Source organism: Leiobunum rupestre, chromosome 7 (assembly GCF_980474605.1).
Source record: "Leiobunum rupestre chromosome 7, qqLeiRupe1.1.hap1, whole genome shotgun sequence".
In the NCBI taxonomy this organism is placed as follows: domain Eukaryota; kingdom Metazoa; phylum Arthropoda; class Arachnida; order Opiliones; family Sclerosomatidae; genus Leiobunum; species Leiobunum rupestre.
Genome location: NC_143390.1, coordinates 50,570,256 through 50,594,407, shown reverse-complemented (window position 1 = coordinate 50,594,407; position 24,152 = coordinate 50,570,256). Strand labels below are relative to the sequence as shown.

Below are 24,152 nucleotides of genomic sequence, written 5' to 3'. Positions count from 1 at the left end.
GTCCACTCCGGGGCGATGGGATTGGGACAAACTATGTACGCGGCGCCACCTGTCAATAAAAGCTGGCTGCCTACGATGGCGCTTCCTACCTATTCGGGTCGGTTTTCCGAGGGGGGGCCCAAAGATTTTTTAATCAAGGTAAAACAGCTGCTCCTTAGTCGCGGAATGCCCGAAGACGTGTTTCTCACCCATTGGCCGCCCGCTATGTTTACGGGTCCCGCTCTTGAATGGTGGCTTAAGCAGGCAAATATTACCACTTGGTTGCAATTTGAGCATTATTTAATGGAAGAGTTTTCTTCGCAAAATAATGATAACATGTCCCTAGAACAGATATTGAATTATAGGCAAAATCCAGGGCAGTCAGTAAGCTCCTATGTTGAGAAAATGCAAGATTTGTTTTCAGGGTTACTTAGGCCTCTCGAGGTGCATACGCAATTAAGCATAATTTATAATAATTTGCTTCCTAATTTAAAACCCTATTTGGCCCGTAACACCTATGCGACTCTTCGAGATTTAGTGTCAGACGCTACCCGTACTGAAATAGCTTTAAAAGGGAGTAGGAATGCTAGTAATACAACGAATAATTCCTATAACAATGGCCGTAATGGTCATTCGTCCAATAATAGGCCTACCAATTCTAATTCTCATTCGAATAACTCTCGAGGTACTAATTCGAATAATTCCAATAGCGCCCAAAAGCTACCAGTTAAAACCAACGGTGATGGTACGCCTATCGTTTGCCATCATTGTCAAGAATCGGGACATAAACGCCCAGAGTGCCCCAAACTTATTTGCAAGTTGTGCAATAAAACAGGCCATTTTCAAGATAGATGTAGCTTAGCGTCTACTAAACATCCTCAAAATTCCCAACAATGGTCGGGAAACGGGATAGGGGGGGTTCCGAAACCTCCCGCAAAGAAGTGAAGCCGTCCATAGTGGACCCAATAGGGGAGAGGGGTACAGTTTCCGTAGCTCAGGCAGGGGAAAGTAATAATTTAAATTTAAAATTAATTAAAATTAAAATTGGTACTTTCGAATGTTTAGCATTATTAGATCCAAGTTCGTCCTATACACTTTTTAATCCCAATTTAAAGGAGCGCTTATTGTCGGAAGGCTGTACTTTTAAAAATATTGATAAAAACCTAACAATAGCCGATAGCTCCTTAAAGGGTACTCAGGGGGGAGTCTCTGTTACTTTTACACTTCCCGGAAAAACTGTCACTCACGATTCTTTCTTTATGCCCGATTTACCGCATCCCTGTATTTTGGGTGTCGATTTTGTTTGTTTCTTTAAAATTTGTGTAGACTTCGCTGATAATACTTGGTTTTGGGGAGAAAATCCACGGGTGCGATATATCTTTGAGAAACGTTTAAATAATTGTCCCACAGCTTGTTTAATTTACGACATAGATAGGGAGGGGTTAGATACGGCTTTACGCTCTGCCAACCTCGACCCGATACTTAAGTCTAGGCTTTGCGAGGTAATTAAACCATTCGAACATGTGTTTTCGTTGGTACCGGGTCAAACCAATTCCGCGACCCATCATATAGATACGGGAGATACCGCACCTATCGCGCAACCGCCTTACCGCTATTCACCCGCCAAACAGGCCGACATGGACAAACTTATAGATGAAATGTTAGAATTAGGTCTTATAGAACCGTGTAACAGTCCTTGGAGTTCGCCTACTATATTAGTTTCAAAAAAAGACGGCGGTAAGCGACTATGTATCGACAGAGATAAGTGTAGCGACATAGGTCCAAGCCTTATAGGTCCAAAACCCCTATAGGTCTAAAATTTAGAGGTCTGCGCCTCTCCTTACACCAAAATTTATAGGTCTGTAATGTGTTTCCCCCTTTTACCCCCACTAGAACGGAGGCCCTCTAATACTTTTTTAGGCTTAGAGTAGGGTGTGTCAATCATCGCGGCGGGCTACTTTTTTTAAATAAAGAGACGGTGAATCCCCGGATGGAAGGATTAAGCTTCACCGGTATCCACCGTTAAATTAGCCATATCTATCAAAAACTCATTCAAATTATTAGTAGGATATTGCGGATGAAAGGGTTAAGCTTCGCCTCTATCCACAGTTAAATTAGCCATATCTATCAAATTTTGTTTTAAATCATTCAAATTAATAGTATGATATTACAGAAACGTTTAATATCAATCCAAATATTTATTTCGTTTTAACAATACAGGCTCGAGTACTTTTCCTACATTGTAAATAATCCGTTGAAAATGCGCCTTGTTAATAATATCATAATTTCTTCGATCTTCTGGCTGTATGTATAACGTTACGTCGATCGTATCAAAGCGTACTTTTTTCGATTTCTGAAAGGACATGTTTTACGAATAATTCCATGAGATCGTCATGCGTGCTTCTTTTAACTTTAAACGTTAACGTTTCATCGGTATATTTTTCGTTGGGTGGTATATCTCTATTGGTTTGATCCACTCCGCCTCGACGATACTGTTTACAAGAGCGACGATGTTTCTGTTTAGAGTCCATGATACCAAATGATAATAAAAAGGGTAGGCGCATAAAGAAAAGAACACGTGCAGATTTAAATGAAAAAAGTTTTATTTATGGGGGGTAAAATATACAAGGGGGGTGTGTGACTTAAAATGGAAAACACAATTGAATGTTGATGGCGTCGTCGTGTTGATAGACCCAATCGGCGAACAGTAGACCCCTCTCGAAAGCGCAAGGTTTAATTCCTCTATGGTTGTAGAGACATTTTACGGGAGGTGTTTTATCAATGTTAATGGCCTTGGGGCATGCGAAGTCGTCCAAATCGTAGACGATGCAGTCCAGGAAATCTGCCAAGTATTGGCGTTTCACATCACCTTTCGTGAAGATTCGAGTGGCTTTAGCCGTAGCTGGTATTAAACAGGAAGACAGTTTTCGATAGGCGGTGTGTCCAGTTGTCCAGTCTAGCCCGTGTTGATTGCGTACGACCCAGTCGTTTTGTCGTTTAGTGTTGAACGGTAAATGGTCCTTGGGATACGGGGGTTCGAAAGTCCAAGCTAGACAGGCGGGTGTTTTATCGGCGGTGATTATAGCCAACTCCTTTATGACAATGTCGGGACCTTCTCCGGTATCCCGAATTTTATTTTTGCCGATTAAATAATCGAACTCAACGATGACCGAGCTGCGGTGACACGATGTTTATTCAGAGCGAGAAAATTCAGGTCTTGCAAGAGCGCGTCCATTGCGAGATACGGCTACCAGATTTCAGAGCGCCGACCTTTTTATACCCTCGAATCTTTTTTTAATGATGACGTCATTGATCTCGTGACGTTTGGTAAAACCATTAAAGAAGCTACCGGTACTTCTCTTTTTCGCGCGATGTTTTATGTAGCTTACGCAATATTCTCCGCAAACGCCGCTAGTTAACGACTGCAAACGCCTCCTATTGTGACCTCTCTTAGTCGAATTATTTTTTATGAATGTCTTAATAGAGGGTAGTAAAGGGCCCAAAGCTAAAGAGTCAAAATAAAAGCAGCGACACCTGGCGTCGAAATAAATAGCTACCCAATGACTGCCTTGCTGGTCGTGACTGTCCAAATTCGAGATAAGCGAAGCGGGATAGTTATATATTCTTGTAGGTAGTAAATCGGAGGGAAAGACCCCTAGAAAGTTTTTGGTACGAGCCATTACGCTCGATATGTCTCCGCCTTTCATGGCGTATCGACAATTACGTTACGGGCTTTATCAATTCTAAATGAACTCTGAAATTCCATATAAACGAGACAACTTAACGCGTGGGGCACTGATTTAGCGAACCCTAACTCGAGCCTCAATTGTCCCTGTCTTGTCGGGTTGAAGTGGAATACTGAACTGGCGCTTAAGTCTTGGGACAGGTCGAATACGTATAAACAGAATCCATGAGGATACTCGGCTAACGAAATCTGATTGCCCTGATCTTTATAATGCAAGCCACTTCCGGTGAATAAAGTGTGATAAGCTTCGACGTAGAGATTAGAGTCGTAATTGGGTCGCAAGGGTTTAGAATCGACTCCCTCGGAATCCGAATAAAGAGCTAAACTATTCACGTCAAAATGCTCGAAACAAAATGGCGTTTTGGCTAGATTACCGTTGTAGGCGTCGTGATCGAGTAAACCCACAATAACGCGATTGGGCATTGTCCCCAAATGCAAATTATTTATAGTGGTGCTTAACACGCTCGAGTTTATAGTGAATATTTTCGTTTCGGTCCTGGTGTAAGCGTACTTGGCCGCTGATTGGGCTAGAGCGGCTTCGTGAGCGAGAAGTATTTTAGGAGCCACGCGAACTTTGCGAACCAAAAGCGTAGCGTCCGAAATCACTATTCGATAATCAGCGCCAGCCTTGGCTTTACCCATCAACGCGAAATTGGCTTTACTGCGCGAGAGTTTTACGCGTAGATCGACGCCATTTATAATGAATTTTTCCACGTTTAATATGTCCAGGAAAAGAGGACCTATCAGCTCCACTTCTTTAGACTCGCTGGTTAACGCCTTTCTAGTTTTATAGCCTTCGTTGGTGGTTAAATTATGCATAGCCCCCGCCGTGTCCTTATGCCACATAGCCGAGGTCAAATGGGACAATTTAGCGTCACTGCCATAGTTTAGAAGAGTCTCGACGTAAGAACGGTACGCGTAAGTAGACGCCGACGGCGAGAGCAGGGTACCGTTTAGATGAACTTCGGCTTGACTGAACAACGTGTTGAGAAAGTTATTGCACGGGGCGACCTCATCGTCATCTCCCAAGTCGGTTCCCGCGGCGTCGGCGACGATTTTAAATTTCAGGTACATATACGTTAAAGGTAAATCGAGATATTCGTCTCCGCCGCTTAAGACGTTGAATTCGATGGCTTCGCCGCGTAACGACGACACGGGTTGATAAGTCATCCATTTTCCTCCTTCGATAGACGTCTGAATCGGTGTGGATTCGAACAAATCTAATTCGCTCTTAAGCGCTTGACAATGGGCCATGACGTTTTAGTTTGCGAGCGGTGAAAATGTCGAGAACCTTTCGGGTGGCGTTCCGAACTCGTAATGACTTTTCTGTTTTCGCGGGTAACTTCTTCTTCTTCTTCTTAGTTCGTTTGGGAATGTCTCGGCGTCTACGTTTGCCAGACCCGTATTGTTGTTTTAGCGTGTCGTAAGTTTCGTTGACCCTCCGCTTGGCGGCCGACCTGACATTCTCTCCTTTTTGAACGTCACTAAGAATTTGACTGCCAGTGGAAAGGGCCTGACCACCCAAAAATTTCACGCCTCTCAGTAGAAAAGGCTTAGCGGCTCTGAACAATCCCGAGAAGAAACTCCCGATTTCATGCCCAATCTGTCCGTGTCCCCGCTGGTAATTAGCGCCAACGTACACTTTTGAGACTCCTTGACCGGCTTGATTTACGTAATAATCGCGGTAAACGCAGGAGCGATGTTTTAGGACGTCCGGCTTCGTCATTGTCGGGGTCTTAAATGAACCTTCACCGTTAGGTTACCGAACTGAAACGGGATCGGTTTCCCCAAGGCGTCTCGGAGATCTATTTGGATAGTATCGAAATAACGTTTGTTGACGGGCACGTAATGAGGCGCGATGTACGTCTTTTCGACGTGAGAACCGTGTCTTTTATCGTCGACGGCGATAATTCTCAAAAGTTGAACTAAAGAGTGTCCGACTACGACTTCCTCGACTATATCCGTGTACACGAATATTTGCGACGGAACGTTATAATCTAGGCGAGCAGGTCTCGAGCTTTTGCCAATGATTTTCTCGTTAGGCCCGTAGCCCAGAATATTACTCAAACCTTCGCTCACGGTTAATATCATTTCTTTACTGATACTTTCATTTAGGGCAACGTGTCCGCTTAAGTTATCGTGAACGAAACAAGCTTCCGCCACTTTACACAGAGCGTTTTCGTTTATTTCCTTAAGTAAATGATCCATAGATAAATAATGTTAGCGCGTGTATTTCTTTCACGCGCGCTACCGGTCTTCCGGCCTTGCCAAAATCGTGTCCAGCCGCGTCTTCAACGTGACACTCTAAATAATTGTCGTTCTCGAGTACGTTGTAAAAAGCGGACGGATATATAATTGAAACGAGTCCAATTTCGTATTCGGTTTCCAGTTGGATTGGTTGCGGTAATTGTGTCACGAAACAGGCTAATGTGTTATTGGGGAATGTTTCCAAGCTGCTGTTAGACGGTAACGTGAGGTAAAATTGAGACGACATCTTTCTCGGGCACCCACGAATCGAATGAGCTGGGGTAGCCTCGCCACGAAACGAGACATTCGGTTTTCCCTCGCGACTTGCGCTTTTTCAAAACGTGATCCATTTGGAATATCTCGGGTTTATCGACACGTTGCAACTCCGAATAGTAAAACTGGCCAATAACCGGCTCGTCTGCTAAATCCACGAGTTTGAATAATAAAGGCTTCTTGGTGCCCTTGAAGACGACCTTGAAAATTTCGGTACTCCAACGGACATCGTATCCTTTAGAGAAAGCCTCCGAAGGCTTACTTAGTCTTACGTAATCGTTTACGTTAATTCGACATTTCGTGGTTTTTGGCGACTTCTTTTCGGGTTTGTAAATGTTCCTATAGACTTGAAGTACGTTGCGGTCATTGACGTCGACGGGCGCCATCTTTATGCTACTGTGTTTGGAATGGTTATAGGCGTGGACGAAATTAGGCAGCTCTTCGAGGTATCGATAGGTGTGGTTATGGGTGAACCATTTCCACATTCGCCCCTTGAGCGTTTTATTGAAGCGTTCAACAATGGCTCCTTTAACGTCATCGTTCTCGGACGTAAAATATTTGACTCCAAGTCCCTGTAGGTACGTTTTCACTGGAAGGTTTAAAAATTCTCGCCCTTTGTCGAATTGGATCCTGATAGGTATGCCATCTTGGAAGATGATCTTTAAGGCGCGAACGACTTCCGCCGCGGTTTTCCGTTTCAGAGGTACGGCGAACCCGACTCTCGAAAAGGCGTCGATTCCCGTTAAAATGAACGTATATTAATCGTTATGCTGGGCCAACGATCTCATATCGCATAAGTCCAATTGGTACAAGTCGTAACGGTTATGCACGTAGACTCGGCGTCTCTTGAATTTTCTGATGACAGGTTTGTGAAGAGTGAAAGCGTCGTGGCCTTGCAAGAACGTTTCCACGTCTTCGAGAGAGACGCCACGCTCTTTAACGACATCGTGCAATTTCCTAGCGCCTCCGAAAGAAGCTGGATGTTTATTGTCGAAATATATTTTGGCTAAGAGTCGTTCCGTTTTCTTCAATAAGCCTCCCATTTCGTGTTGATAAACGAAGCCCTGTTGTTCTCTTTGCCACTTCTCAATCGTTTCGTCCGCGGCGTACTAGACTTTATAACTTTTTTCTTTTTAACAATTACAGATGCGCTCCTTTTCGGAGTGACTATGCTTTGAAACCTTTCCCAGCCTACGGGTCGTTTTCCGACGGGTTTCAAGGTATGGTATACTAAATCCACAATATCGGCGTTCGGTTCACGGACACCGTCGATTAAAACCTCAGCTTTTTCGTTCCACCGTACGCGTTCCGAGCCTAACGCCAACTGTTGAAATAATTCTCTAGCCTGCCCTCTATATCCGGCGGGTAAAAGATTTATCCACGATTCGTATTGAGCAATTTCCGGTATCGTCTTCGTTATCAAACCTCGCTGACTTTTAAGTAGTTCTTCGTACAATTTCCATTTCGTGCGGTCATCGGTAGTATTATCTTTTAGTATACCTTCCTTTTCGGTGTCCATTTCCTTCCACGCATTGTCCTTAGGATTAATGATAGGCGTGACGGAAGGTACTGTTGTTGGCGGTGTTGTTGTTGTTGTTGTTGTTGCTGTACCCGCAGGTACTAAAACCATTTTCTTAGCGTAACGTAGCATATTATCGACCAGTTAACGCTCCCAGTATAGACGTAATGACGGGTATTAATATCGAGAAAAATCCGTCCCCCTTCTGATTTAAAAGAATTTGTTTCTTTCGTTTCCAAGTTAAAGTCTTACAAGCGATTTTTCGTAGCGTATGTTTATGTTTTTTCAAAGCGAACTTTTGGGTTTTAGTAAGAGGAATATTACCGCGAAGCGTGTTATGAACGCAGGCGGACAGAGCGTCTAATAGTCCTTTATCAGCGCCGCTTAATAGAGCTCGGCGATTACAGCCTTTCAATTTACACAAAGCGACGAGCGCGGTTTTATGCGACCTGACGGCCTGGGACATCGTAGAGCGAATGACGTAAGGTGTGGCGGGTTGGATTTGTATTATTTTGGAACGTAGACTATCAGCTGTTGATCGGGGAAAACGCCGGACCTGACTCTGTATTCGTCGGGGCAGTCTTTTTGCAAATCCAACACGACGTGGGAATTCGGTAACTTGGTTGCGTCACTTACGCTCTCGATGAGAAATTTTGGATTATCGGGCATAATCTGTCTAGCCAAATAATGTACTTGCGCTTTGTCACGAACATTTTTAAATAATATCAAATAATGGCAGTTCAACGAAATGTCCCGGGAATCTCGGGCTTGATGAAAAATGTTTTGCGTAATATATAGGACAGATAAATTCCTATGATGCGACCCGCGGGTGAATAACTGTCCAATCTCTCCCTTGGAGGTTCCCTGCAAATCGTCGAGAACGATAAGCGTCTTTTTCGAGCCGTCAAACGTACTAATATCGGGAAGTCCTTCGCGAAAAATAACGCTATCTTTTAATTTATCGTAATTCGGTTGGTACTCGCTGTAGTGCCAATAAACCTCTTCGATATTGGGTTGGAACATTTCGTCTTTATGTTTAATTAATTGCTCGGCGAAATACGTTTTCCCGCTCTGACTCGGCCCGCACAACATCATGTTGCAGCTATGATAAAATGGAATCATGCTTGCCTCGTGTCTAAAACTATAATGACATAAGTATAAATAATAACGAAGTTTTTATGATTTATTTTTGGTTGTTTTTATTTTACAATAAACAAGAATATATACACACACACACACACACACACACACACACACACACACACACACACACACACACACACACACACACACACACACACACACACACACACACACACACACACACACACACACACACACACACACACACACACACACACACACACACCCACCCACACACACACACACACACACACGTAAAATATATGTTATCGCGGATCGCGCACGGGTCGCGTCGCGGGTGGTCGCGGGGTGGGGGCTGGCTGGCTGGCGCGCGCGCGCGGACTCTGGCTCTTTTAAAAAAAATACATTTAAAATTTGACAGAAACGACGAAACCGCCATCTAACGAGTGGATGATACTATTTTCTATATCCGTAGGGGACTGTTACGTATTCGGGTAACACTTTAACTTTATCGACCAGAACTCTATAAGTCTTAAATAAATCGACGCTGATTAAAGTATGATCGGGAAGTCTTCGAATTTGTCTCGGAAGGTCTACTTTAAATGGCTCGATAGGTTTTTCGACCCCCACTCCTAACATTGCTTTAAGACTATCTCCATTTATTATAGCTTGATTAGTGCAATTGATTCTAAAGCCCTTGCACTTTGTTACGTTAAATCTTTCCTTCTTCGCGGGGGACTCTACCCAATAGCTGTAACTTTTCGGACCTCCCGAAACGAATTCGCTAATAAATGACCCTGGACCGTAGGTAGGAGTCAGCTCGCATGTCATGTCACCCAGGAAGGGTCCCGTCTTAATTAAAGGCTGGCCAGAGGGGCTATAATAAACAACTGCATCAGTATCGTGATAAATATTGACACCGCCCGCCTGTTCGACTTTTTCCATGTAGTCCAGTAACGTTAATCGAGCTTGCGCGGTCGTGTACGCGGCGATGACGGTGTTAGTATACTTTAGCGGTACCTCGGCTTCGGCGCAGGGAATCCATTTCACGAGGAGCGCTTCGTCTGTTATTGTTAATACCGATTTAACTTCTACTTCGGGATTTTGTAAAAGTTCAAAAAACGTTTTAGGATCTTTAATGATCTCCGTCTTGGTGACAAGCGTCCTCTGGCCTAATTTGCCCTGTGAAAGAGAGAGAGAGAGAGAGAGAGAGAGAGAGAGAGAGAGAGAGAGAGAGAGAGAGAGAGAGAGAGAGAGAGAGAGAGAGAGAGAGAGAGAGAGAGAGAGAGAGAGAGAGAGAGAGAGAGAGAGAGAGAGAGAGAGAGAGAGAGAGAGAGAGAGAGAGAGAGAGAGAGAGAGAGAGAGAGAGAGAGAGAGAGAGAGAGAGAGAGAGAGAGAGAGAGAGAGAGAGAGAGAGAGAGAGAGAGAGAGAGAGAGAGAGAGAGAGAGAGAGAGAGAGAGAGAGAGAGAGAGAGAGAGAGAGAGAGAGAGAGAGAGAGAGAGAGAGAGAGAGAGAGAGAGAGAGAGAGAGAGAGAGAGAGAGAGAGAGAGAGAGAGAGAGAGAGAGAGAGAGAGAGAGAGAGAGAGAGAGAGAGAGAGAGAGAGAGAGAGAGAGAGAGAGAGAGAGAGAGAGAGAGAGAGAGAGAGAGAGAGAGAGAGAGAGAGAGAGAGAGAGAGAGAGAGAGAGAGAGAGAGAGAGAGAGAGAGAGAGAGAGAGAGAGAGAGAGAGAGAGAGAGAGAGAGAGAGAGAGAGAGAGAGAGAGAGAGAGAGAGAGAGAGAGAGAGAGAGAGAGAGAGAGAGAGAGAGAGAGAGAGAGAGAGAGAGAGAGAGAGAGAGAGAGAGAGAGAGAGAGAGAGAGAGAGAGAGAGAGAGAGAGAGAGAGAGAGAGAGAGAGAGAGAGAGAGAGAGAGAGAGAGAGAGAGAGAGAGAGAGAGAGAGAGAGAGAGAGAGAGAGAGAGAGAGAGAGAGAGAGAGAGAGAGAGAGAGAGAGAGAGAGAGAGAGAGAGAGAGAGAGAGAGAGAGAGAGAGAGAGAGAGAGAGAGAGAGAGAGAGAGAGAGAGAGAGAGAGAGAGAGAGAGAGAGAGAGAGAGAGAGAGAGAGAGAGAGAGAGAGAGAGAGAGAGAGAGAGAGAGAGAGAGAGAGAGAGAGAGAGAGAGAGAGAGAGAGAGAGAGAGAGAGAGAGAGAGAGAGAGAGAGAGAGAGAGAGAGAGAGAGAGAGAGAGAGAGAGAGAGAGAGAGAGAGAGAGAGAGAGAGAGAGAGAGAGAGAGAGAGAGAGAGAGAGAGAGAGAGAGAGAGAGAGAGAGAGAGAGAGAGAGAGAGGAGGTTTTTTTTTGTTAATAAACTGAATATTTATTCGTGAACTGTTTAATTAGTTATTTACCCAAAAACTGTTTAGAAGTAATTTTGAAATCGTTCGCAGTCCCTCGTTCTTCTTCATTTTAGAAGAAGGCTTCTTCGTAGGCGTCAACGTACGCGGCTCTAGCTTCGGCGGAATCGCACCCCTGAGGCCAATCTGAACTTCCTTGTTTAGCACGTAGAAATCAATTAACGTAGTCTTTGAATAGACCTCCCGCACCGGTTTCTTTATCGTATTGCGTCACCTCGTATTTCCACGCCTCGTACTTTGTTTTGATGACGTACCCTCTTTGTTCGGCCTTTCGTAGTTCGTCAACCACCCAAGTTCCCGTAAGCATACGCTCTTCCTCGGAATGAGTACAATCGCCCTGGTAGCGGCTTTCACTGCAGGTTCTACAAAGCGGGAAAGTCAGTTTTCCTTTACTCGTACGATAAGGCAGGACAGGGGTCAGAAGATCGTCGGGCGGTATGACGTCACACGATAATAGTCCTTCAAAGTCGGATACGTTGGGAATATTTTCAAGCAAAATGATCGGATGCCCCATTGGAATTTTACCCCTCTTGTTTATGTAGGGATACAAACTGCAGATATCGACGTAATATATCTTTCCTCGTCCCTCGACTTTGAAATAGGTACGAACGGTATTTACACGGCCGCCAAAAAACGCGTCCCGAGGATTGAGCGGACGGTGATATTTTTTGGCAAAGTCGGATCTCTCTAAATACGCGTTTATTTCAGGATTATTCGCTTTCTCTTTACGCCACTCGCACCCCCAACGTTGAATGACGTCGTAGCCTAGCTCCTTCAGCTTGTTGTATATCTTCATGGTGTTATTGAAACGCACGTTCAAAGTATCGTTCGGGTTACCGTGTAAAAGCTGATTTCGGTTAGTACCCGGGCCGTAACAAGTCTTGCATCCGTGCCATATATCCCCGAGATAGTCGTAGATGGTGTTGCCCGATTTACCGTCGACTTTCATTTTCAGTATTTTCACTTCCTTTCCATTCAACGCCGAATCGATTACAGCCCCCGAAACGTGCGATTCCCACCACAACCACTCGAGAGCTTCCCTGGATTGATTCTCGAAAAGTCTATACCCCCTAGCGGGTATTAAGCCTATCGTGTTTTTCGTTAGAAACATTTTACGGAACACTACGCTGCACACCGAGGCTATCGTGATACCCACCTGGAAGGGGTCCACATCGCACAGCTCTTTAAATATCTGTCGAAACTTGAGTGCCCCCGAAGCTAGAATATGCGTGTCGTCGGCGCAGTACACTTTGAGAGATTCAACGTAATTAAATTCTTTCCGGTCCTTAATAGCCGAGTCGTACCATTTAAGAAAAGATACGCTGTCTTTGGAGCTGAAATTTTGGATACCGTAAGCTTCGGCAGGCGGTAGCGACGGTAATATCAAATTCGTTTCTTCGGGTCGAGAGGCGTCGAACGTATTGGGTACGCAATTTAATACAAAATGCGGAAAATGGCCCTTCTGAAATTTATCGCCTAAATCGAAGGTGGCGGCGAACTTAGACAACGGAATAGGAAGAAAACAATAACTGTCCTGGAATGTTAGGTTAAATAGTCTAATCTGGAGAATTCTGGTACCGTTAATAATAACGCTGGGCGTGAAGGTATCGTCTTCTTCCATTATTGTTTGTAGCAATAACTGATGGTCGTAGTTTGAACCATTATGACTAAGGAGATTGACGGTCTTGATTTCGTGTAGCGTTCTCAAATACGCGAAAAAATCCTTTACGCAACTCGAACCCAGAAACGTGTGTCTTCGGGGGCCGCACGTTAGGCATTTTAGCCCTTCCACTTCGTCGATGCAGGCGTCGCAGCAGGATTCCGCCATACATAACACGGCTTCGTGAATAAAACACTTTTGTTTTTCAACGTGTTTTCTGGTCTGCTGACACTCGAAATCGAAAAACACCATCATTCGTGCCGGAACCTTTTTAGCTCTTTTAGAAGGCGGTTTAATGGGCGGGTCTTTTATTAGCTGAATATAGCATAAATGATCGGAAGATCGAAACTTAACGCACGAAAAACAGTACATTTCACCACATTCGTGGGGAGTTTTTGTTCTTTTATCCATATCAATTAGTTTTAAACAGTCCTTACAATGATATAAGCGACCGCAGAGTGGTAATTTCCCGGCCAGAGCGGCTTTGTGGGTAGCAAAACAATCGCCTCCCGTAAAAGAACGCTGACAGTCGGGGCATTTTCGAACGAGACCTTCGCATTTTAGGGCTCTTTGACACGAAAAACAATAGTCTTTACATTTATGAGGATGTTTATGTCTGAAACTTTCGAGGCAGTCGTGACAAAATTGTTCTTTGCCGAATAACGGTTTTAATTTCGTAATCAAATTGTAATGACTCGCTTCGTTCAATAACGATATCCGCGGCCTATCGTCGTCGGCGTTATTGGCACCCAAGACTAGGACGGGTACGTTGTTTCGCATTTGAAAAACCAAAATTGAATAAGCGATTAAGTATGTCTGAAATTTTCTAAAAGAATCGGGAGTGCCGCATTCTTCTACCGAAACGCCCGCCTTGGCGCATAAATCGAGGGCCGCTTTCTTTTGAGAGGGGTTATTAGGTATGTTTTTTGAAATGTTATCGTAAGTTAACTTTAATGTTACGTTATTTTTATCACCCTGATAATTTAGATGGGCGATGCCTACACTTAGCGAACGAGGTAGGCACAGGGTGTCGGTGTTTGAAACGGTCACGATTCCCCGTCTGTTTTTAGAAAACATTTGGAAAGTTTGGTTATTTTTTCCTTTGGGTCTTCCTTGACCTTGAGGGACGCGAACTATCGAATATTTAATTTTTACGGGGTTTAGAAAAAATTTCTCGAGTTCGTCATCGTAGAGAATGTCCTCAATAAGGTTAAATAATAGTCCAATGTCGATCTGGTCTCGCCTTTTAAAACTTAGTTCAATGTCGGGTCTATGCACGTCCAACACGACGCTACTTAGTATTATTTGTACGTAATCACCCGCCGCCACGTCCTTTAGAACAGTTTCCGTAACGGCCGCGATACCTTCGGAGATATCGTTTGTTAAGTTGACGGTTATTTCTAAACCTCTAATACCGAATTTGGGAAAGTCTTTCGCGATTTGGTCTAATATTTCGCAGTTGGGAAGATCACCTAACGGTGACATAACGTCTCGGCGTTCCCCTCCTCCTTCCTGCTCTTCGAGGTCACGCAAATATTCTTGCATAAACGCGGCCGAATCTCTCTCGATATCATCCTCCAGCGTTTCGGCGTCGTCTTGGGAAATATCAGCCTGCGGAGATTCGTCGTATAATTGGGAGATTAAGAACTCATCGACCATCTCTGAAAATTAAAGGTCGTGTTTGAGCTCACGCATTCTTAAATTGGCATTTACTACGTAGAATAGACGTACCTTCTTGTTGACGGATGAAGTCGACTACGGGTTCGTCAAACTGCGATGACATCATATCGTCTATCATACGTTCCGCGGCGTTTAACTCGCTTAATCGGTTTTCGCACCGACTAACGTAGAAGCCCGAGAAACGACCCGGTATACTGTTCCATAAGAGTTGTAGCTCTTCGACAGTATTACATAACTCGGGGGATAATGGAATACGACTAAGCGTATTTACTAGTTCGATAAAACTTTCAATTACGTTTAGCTTTAAATGCTTAAAAATATTCGGCAAAGTAGTTAGAGGGGTGACGGGGTTTACGTTTAAAAGTGCGCATAACGTGAAATAAAAACCAATGAGATCAGTTAAACTCCACGGTCTAATTTCAGCGAAGTCTTGAAGCCTCCACACTAAAGATTCCGCGTCCATAATTGAGATACTTCTTCGAAGGGTACCGAAGATGTGATTTCAATATCAAAATACCCCCACCTATTTATAGGTCCCTATTAAGACCGCCCGCTGATTGACCATTGTTCACTTTTCATTACCTTTTGTTAAATTTTAGTATGCTTTTTTTCCGATTAATACCTATACTGTCACTCAGTATTAGGCTTATTAGATTGAACAACTATTAATAGGCCTATATTTACTGTTATTCCAAGTTACACTTTGCCTATATGACTTGATTTCGATTACATTTGGTAGTCTTTATTCGTACACATAATTATTATTATTAAGTACAATATTCGTACTAAAACTATATTTAATCGAATTAATTTTTTCATAGGGTTTATATATATATATATATATATATATATATATATATATATATATATATATATATATATATATATATATATATATATATATATATATATATATATATATATATATTTTAAATACAAAAAATGGAGAAAAATCTAACGAATTCGAATTTATAATTTAAATTAAGCTAACTAATAAGGTTTTTCCGTAATAAATTATACAAGATTCTGTAAGCTTAATAGTGCATTCTATAGTAACCGTGACTAATAAAAAAAAAACCATCTCTTTGTCCTAAAATCTGTTCTCGCTCGTACGTTTCGTAGAGGACCCCCTGGCGTATCGCTAATGTATCGTACGCTTGCTTCTTTTCGGATCGCGCGATTTTCCCCTTCGTATACGTGTCGTTCGATATTCTTCTCTAGCTGTTTCTCTTCGGTTCGCGCGGGGGTTTTACCCTTAGTACACATTCTTCCCTCAATCCACGTGTCGTAAGATATTCGTCGCTAGCTGTTTCTCTTCGGTTCGCGCGGGTTTTATCCTTAATACACTTTCTTCTCTCTCAATCCACATGTCGTACGATATTCGTCGCTAGCTGTTTCTCTTCGGTTCGCGCTTTTTTTTTTGGACCATCGTCCCCCCCCCTCCCCCTCAAGACTATGGTCGGTTTCTTCTCTCTCTCTCTCTCTCGCGAAAGTTTCTGTTAGCCACCGTAGGGGGTTAGTTGCTAAAAGGTATAAATACCACGACCTCGGTCAAGAAGGGCATCAGAACCAACTCCAGAATGGATGATCAATATAAAACACCTTCGTCTTTCAACCAAAATTTGTTGCCACGACGGCTTCGATGGACCCCCTCGCCAGCTGCCCCTCCGATGATTGACCTAACAGACTCGCCGTCAACCAGCCCGTCCTGCTTCGAGTTTACGAGGCAAGCGACTGCCTTGAACTTATCGTCGCCGGATCCACTCTTGTAAGTATTATTTTCCACTACGCCATATCCGTTTAGTCTAAAATATCACATTTCGCTACCTAAGGATGGTTATTTCATTCATTCAAAACATAAGTAAATTATTTAAAATGATAAACTTCGTAACAGTTTCGTAATAGAGTAGTAGCACTTCGTAGCTTTGCCCATGGCCGCCATTAGGGGGGCGCGAATTGTTTTTGAATAGGAAAAATCATGGGTGACGTATCACTGCCATTACTCTATATTCGAACTTTATCGTTCCGACTTGTTCTAAATACTAACGCAAAACCAACATAGCTTTAGGCACGTGTTTTACTAGTGTTTTTGTTTTTATTCGTATAGTAACACCATGTGGTCCGGCGACGTGCAGGACGGACAGGGTTGGCCCGAGTGGTCTCCAACATCGTCGGCCACGACGGCCACGGGGGCCCCCGGCAGCGACCCTCCACCACCACCACCGCCACCGGCCAACGGACCGCCTCCAGGCTTCAGGGTTGCCCCCCACTTACCTACCGCCGCCGAAGAAATCATTCGGTACGTAGAAATTTATATTTTAATTATTTGAATTAAAATATATTTAAGATGTTTTTTTTTTAATTTCAGGATTCTCGCTGGCATTTATCGTATCATCGAGAATCTGAATGATACGGCGCGGCGAGTATTTGGGGGTCAACCCCAAGTACTGGAGACGATGTTGTACGGCAATGAGGTGCTGCTGAGGTCACTCCTGGCCGTCGTGGTCGACTTTCCGACCGGCCCCACCATCGGCGCCTCCGCCGCGTGAGGTCCATAGAAGACCCCTTTCCCCCGCTCCCTCCCAAGACTGTAAAAAAATAAAATAAAAAATATGAAACCAACCATGTCTATTTAAATAGTAGTATAAGCTTATTTGTATTCCTACAGCCACTATGGACAGTCAGTCTTCGTCAGCGCTCGCCCGTCTTATACTTAATAACCCAACTAACGTCTTACTAATTATATCGGGTCTAACTTTATTATCCGTTCTGGAATACGTAACATTCTGGTTTAGACAATATAATATAAGTATTGATATAGAACCCCACAATATTACGTCATACCCTCGGTGACGTCACTTTGGCCAACATAAGCAGATCCCCCTCACCGTTGTTTTATCATTCGTCTTTCAGCATCCGACCCGCGCTAGCCTCTTTCTCAGATGTCTAAGAGATATAATTCCGAAATGGGTACGTCCGTATTATTTCATATATCGTCGATCGGGGCAATTTTCTTTAAGTGTTTATTTCTCTTCTAGATTCTACAACCTCCAATAAATGGCCTAAAACAACGCTTAAGAAAATTAATCAAAGATATCAATTAGCTCAAGAAACGTTTCTAACCTTTAACCTGAAATCGGATTTCTCCGTCGAATTAGCTTTCAGTAATACGTATAATTTTTCAATTTTCCTCATCGACGTATCTTCGTGGCAAGAACTAAGCCGTAATTGGGTGGATTTATTCGATTTCACACAGACAACCGCCGGCAAAAGTCTTACACTCTCAAATACGACTGATGTTAAACTATCCGCCCTTAAAGAATTAACTTTTATCGTGACGCGGCAAAACAAAGATTACTATTTAAACCTAACCGTCGAAGAGACCGCTGAGCTGGCACGGCTCATGTATTACATAAACAAACATCTGGAGCTATTGACTAACAGCTCAGATATATTCACGACGATGGCAGAATCCATTCTAAATTGCTATCGGAAAGTGTATCATACTCTGTTTAGTGATTCTGGACATGAAGGACGATTCTTTCTCGTCGAAGAGCATCAACGATTTGACGAAATCTCCGCTTACATCGCCAACCACGTAACAGCGTTCCGTATCATAGAAGATTTTAAAGTTATGTTAAACGAAAAAAATCTACATTCTAATTTTCAAATTTTCAATGTGTTTGCTTTGGTTAACGGAAATTCAACCTACCTAAAAGAACATTTATTTCAATAAATAGAATTTGATTTTATGTACCGTCTCTTTAATAGCCTCCTATAAACAAGGCGCATTTTCAACGGATTATTTACAATGTAGGAAAAGTACTCGAGCCTGTATTGTTAAAACGAAATAAATATTTGGATTGATATTAAACGTTTCTGTAATATCATACTATTAATTTGAATGATTTAAAACAAAATTTGATAGATATGGCTAATTTAACTGTGGATAGAGGCGAAGCTTAACCCTTTCATCCGCAATATCCTACTAATAATTTGAATGAGTTTTTGATAGATATGGCTAATTTAACGGTGGATACCGGTGAAGCTTAATCCTTCCATCCGGGGATTCACCGTCTCTTTATTTAAAAAAAGTAGCCCGCCGCGATGATTGACACACCCTACTCTAAGCCTAAAAAAGTGTTAGAGGGCCTCCGTTCAAGTGGGGGTAAAAGGGGGAAACACATTACAGACCTATAAATTTTGGTGTAAGGAGAGGCGCAGACCTCTAAATTTTAGACCTATAGGGGTTTTGGACCTATAAGGCTTGGACCTATGTCGCTACACTTATCTCTATCGACTATAGGAAAGTCAATAAACATACGCGGAAAGATAAGTTTCCCATGGCGCGAATAGACGACATCTTTGATCGAATTAACAAGCCCAAATATATCTCCGTTATGGACCTTCGCGCCGGCTACTGGCAGGTGCCGTTGGATCCAGGTAGTCGCGACAAAGCCGCGTTTGTTACTCATAAGGGTTTATTTCACCCTACCGTTCTAATGTTTGGCTTAACCAACGCCCCCGGCACATTCCAGAGAATGATGAATATACTATTTAACCATTTAAAGGACTCTGGGGTTTTAGCTTATTTAGATGATTTGATAATTATCTCCGACACTTTTGACGAACATATGGCGACTTTAGAAAAAGTATTGCAGACGTTATCCGAAGCAGGCCTCACAGTTAAGGCTTCAAAAACTAAATTTTGTCAGGAGGAAGTTCTAATTTTAGGACACTTAATTACGCAAGACGGTATCGCCGTCGATCCGTCCAAAATTACCTGTATTTCGGGTTATCCCGCGCCTAAAACCGTTCGTCAATTGCGTCGTTTTCTGGGTATGGCCGGGTACTACCGGCGCTTCGTTCAATCTTTCTCTGACATAGCTCACCCTTTAAATTCATTGTTAAAGAAAGATGCCAAATTTCGTTGGGGACCCGCGCAGCAATCGGCGTTCGACAAGTTGAAGGGCGCCCTAGTCTCCGCTCCGATAATGAGTGCGCCAGATCCTAGCTTCCCTTATGTCATTCAGTGTGACGCCTCGGCAACCGGCCTCGGTTGCGTCCTTATGCAGAAGAATAAAGACAATGAATCAGGCCCGATGCACGTTATTCACTATGCTAGTCGATCGCTTAACCCAGCTGAGCAAAACTATTCCGCCACAGAGCGTGAATGCTTAAGTATAGTTTGGGCCCTAGAAAAATTTCGTCCTTATGTAGAAGGCGCGGAATATGACGTTTGGACCGACCATTCGTCATTGCAATGGCTGCTAAAAACTAAAGATCCCACTGGCAAATTTGCGAGGTGGATCGAAAAACTTCAAGCGTTTAACTTCCCAATAAAATACATTAAAGGCAAAAGTAATGTCGTAGCTGACGCGTTGTCACGCATTCCAAGCGCAAATCAGTCTCTGCCGGCAGATTCTGATGGGTGTGTGACTGTAGCTGAAACCTGCGATACGTCTAGAGCTAGCGATGGACTTATTGAGTTAGATAGGGAGGTCATAATCGACCATCAGTCTAAGGACCCCAAAATTAAATTAATTAAAAGTTTTTTAGAATCTGGCTCGTTACCAGCGGATCGTCTTTCTAGTCGGTGGGTAAAAAGGGTCGCTCCCTTGTGCGAAATTCAGGATGCCATAGTGCATAAGCTTATAGAAGCCCAGCATAGTTCTGGTTCTGATTTCCAAATTTTAGTTCCCCCGTCTTTAACTAATACGGTCTTAGCAGCGGCTCACGACATTCCTAGCAGCGGTCACCAGGGTGGAGGTAAAACTCTCGCTCGGGTGCGAAAGGCTTACACTTGGGAGGGTTTAACTCGAGACGTTCTCCGTTATGTAAGTTCGTGTAAAGTTTGTCAAGCCCACAAAAATCCAAACACCAAACCTTTAGGTCTATTACAATCCAGTAAGATAGTTTCCCCTTGGGACGTCATTGGTATTGACTTAAAAGGCCCATTTCCTAGAAGCCGCAAAGGTAACACTTATATTTTAGTCATAGTCGACTATATGACTAAGTGGGTCGAGGTATTTCCCCTTAGGCACCCTACCACTAAACTAATCGTTGAGAAATTGGTGGAAGAGGTTTTTACTAGGTACGGTCTCCCAAAATCTGTAACCAGCGATAACGGGGTTCAGTTTGCTTCCAATGTAATGAACGCTACCCTAGCAGCTATGGGGGTGAAACAAAAATTTACGTCATTTTACCATCCGCAGCCAAACCAGGCTGAACGAATAAATTGGAACCTATCATTCATGATAGCGTGTTACGTAGAGGACTTTCACGATGTGTGGGATGTCCATTTGCAAAAATTCGCAATGGCAATGCGTTCGGGTTTCCACGATTCGACCGGTTGTTCTCCCGCGTTACTTACTCTAGGGAGGGAACTCAGGGAACCCGGAGAGCCATGTCCAGGCCCAGATGCCCTTAGCAATATCGATGTTCAGCTTACGAAGGAAGACGCTCAAGATCTAGTCAAGCGCTTCCAATCGAGACTTGGCATAGCTCAAGCAAATTTAAAAGCTGCTCAACAAAAACAGGCCCATTATTATAACCAAAAACGTCAGGATATTGAATTTGAAGTAGGTCAACTAGTCTTAAAGAAAACGCATATTCAGTCGTCGGCTGCCAATAAAATTTCGGCTAAGTTAGCTAAGAAATGGGATGGTCCTTATCTTATAGATGAGAAACTCTCTAAAGTTACCTATAGGCTTAAAGAATGCAATTCCGATAAAGTCTTAAAGGGCACGTTCTCCATTGACCAACTTAAGTTGTTCCATAGTCGCGAGGACGAGGTCCCTACCCATTTTATGGAAAAGGCTAAGCCACAGTGCTCCGAACCAGTTAATCATAGCGAACATCCTATGGTATTACGTTCGCGTGCTAAATCTACCTTCGATCAAAATTCTTAGGGTTTTAATGTAGATGTGTGTACATAGATATCGGTGTAATTTTTTTTATCTCCTTTTCCTTTGAGTAGTTAAGTTTAGTTTTTGTTAGTGTCCTCTCGGGTCTTTCGGAACTGGTCGTGGGGGAGTGTAACGATATTTTATAGTCGTACCATTTTTAATTGCATAAATATATATATTATAATATTGTAAGTTTAAAAATAAAAATATTCAAAGTGAAAATATAAAATATAGGCTTATCACAGATATACGGAAGGAGAGATGGGCTAGGTCGTAGGGGGGTCCCCTGGGTTTCTACCTCGAGCGTCCAACGATTTCCCGTGCATTGTAGTAATTCTGTGGAATGCTTGAGAAAGAAGTTTTCCTTAAGTAGATTTTGACCGTGGAAGATTTCCAAGGGTTTTTCATGTATATACGATATAAAGTGTGTTATTGTAAAAATGTATCGGACTCACCTGCAAAGGTTACAAAAGTGGTGAAATGTGTTTTAAGATTTTCCATAAACGTCATTCGACGTCAAGCTATACCTGGTCACGTGACCTTAACCCGAGGTTTCTTAAACGCGCTCGGATAAAGAAATAAAAAAACAACTGTCGTGAACTCCAACGAAACGACTCGTCTCGCAACTGTATACTCGCCACCCGAAAAGGGTTAGTCGTGATGCGTCGGACTATTACTTTAAACACGCGAACTTATTAAAAGAGCCGTTAAAGAAGTGAAATGTGTGCCGTCAAAGTCGTACCGAACAGTGGACTCTTCATTGGATTGATCACCAAGCCTTCAGGCGGGAGCCACCGAAACTATAACGATGAGTAGAACCTAATTGTGGCGGTAAACCGCATTATTAATAAGCGCACTATTTTAATGAGTGATATCACTCAGTAAGGAGGTTACGTAGTTAACATATTGTTAAAAATTTACATCTCTATAAGGAGCTCTGTATTTAGTTAAAATTCCATAAGGAATTATTAACCGTAATTCTCTAATTTTAATTAGTGACGCGAATAAGGGTTAACCCGTAATTTTAAATTAATAATTATTGGCCATATAATTAAAGGAATATTCCTGGGGGTTAGTGTATAAGTTAGCTAGTTTGAAAAGTATTAATTGGTTAGGGTTATAGGTTTTGTTTATTTTGTATTTGCTATTTCATTAATGATATTCTGTTTTGATAATTAAAACTTGTTTAATTATTCACTTGGAAATCTTGCCCTTTTAATTTAATTACTTAGTTAATATAATTTAATATTTATAATATGCCTACAATACCTAGTAAGTTGGTCGCTCGAGATAGTTCTCGCTAGAGCAACCAAAAGATTGTTGCATCATCGATGCTCGGGTGGTCGAAACAGTAATCCTTTCGTGGCGTTGTTTGAAGCCAACATGGATAAACTCAAAGCCGTATCAGGACTAGTCATAGAAGCGGTTAATAGCAATACCAGAATTCCCGAAAAAATTGTTACATAATTTTATTTCAATTCAACTTGAAACATCATCACAGTTTTGAAAAATAAAAAAATATAATAGTAATTATTTGTGAAACAAAATAATGCGTTCTTTTTACGGTCGTTTTACAATACAAATTGGATTATGTAAACAAAATTAGCCTAAATTAATCTTTACATAACACAAGTTGTAAAATTTTTATATCACTAGAAATATCACTTAATCTTTCCGTTGTAACACTATTCTGATTCTTCACTCAATCATTATGAATAGGAACATTTTTTACGAATACATATTGTATTGGGAAATTTCATGATGAAGGTAAAATTGTTGAAAAAGTTCCGAATCTGGGTCTCAATTTAAAATATTAAACATTGAATTATCGTCAATTTGAATTGTACTTTGAGATGAGCTTGAGATTCTAGCTTTTCCTTCTTTCCAATATTTTCCACTACAGGCTTTTACTATGGAGAAAGGAGTTTCGTAGACGCTTTGGACTTTTCCATGATACTCTTTCATAACGCTTTTTTTAACTTTGAGGGCTTCTTTGGATTCATACTGATATTGCTCTAATACGTCCCGGACTAAACATTTTGATCTAGTATTTACAAATGCATCCAAAAATAATTTTGGTTCATTTTGATTCTTGAAAGTATACTGTAGACAACGGTATACAGCACCTAAATAAGTAATATCATAAAAACGTATTACGAAATATTTTAAAACAACAAACAAAATAATTACCTTTTAAGATGAAACACATGGCTGTTCAAGTTTGCTTAGGCCAGAGGGCCGAATTTCAAATTTGGAGCTTCTAACGTCTATCGTTTAACTCCGCCTCTTTAGGGACATGCATCAGATTTATAGCCCGGTGTACCGGTAAGATTTAAACCACACCACCGGAGGTCCGTCTTTAGGGGGGTTACAAAAGCATCATACCGAAAACCGACCTGGCCTGTTATTTCGATCACGTTGTTTTAAGAGCGACAATTCAACCCCCACTTGCCACTCCCTATCTAAATTATCTCTGGCTTTGTCAGACAAGCGCCAAGCGTATCCGCGAACTGCCATTAGATTAACAAAATATGTTATCCGCTAAAGGTATCGGATTAAAAATAATCCGGTTAATCTTGGAAAGCAACAGATACCAGATCACCGTTAGAAGCCCTAGGCGTAAGTAGTTAATTAACACTAATTAACATT

At 42.5% G+C, this 24,152-nt stretch overlaps 1 protein-coding gene across 1 annotated transcript in view; it reads right to left on the bottom strand.

The window, feature by feature from the left end:
- Positions 1-24,152, bottom strand: part of LOC149936671 (ionotropic receptor coreceptor Ir25a-like) — a 62,162-nt gene that overhangs the window by 5,563 nt on the left and 32,447 nt on the right. The window lies entirely within an intron of this gene.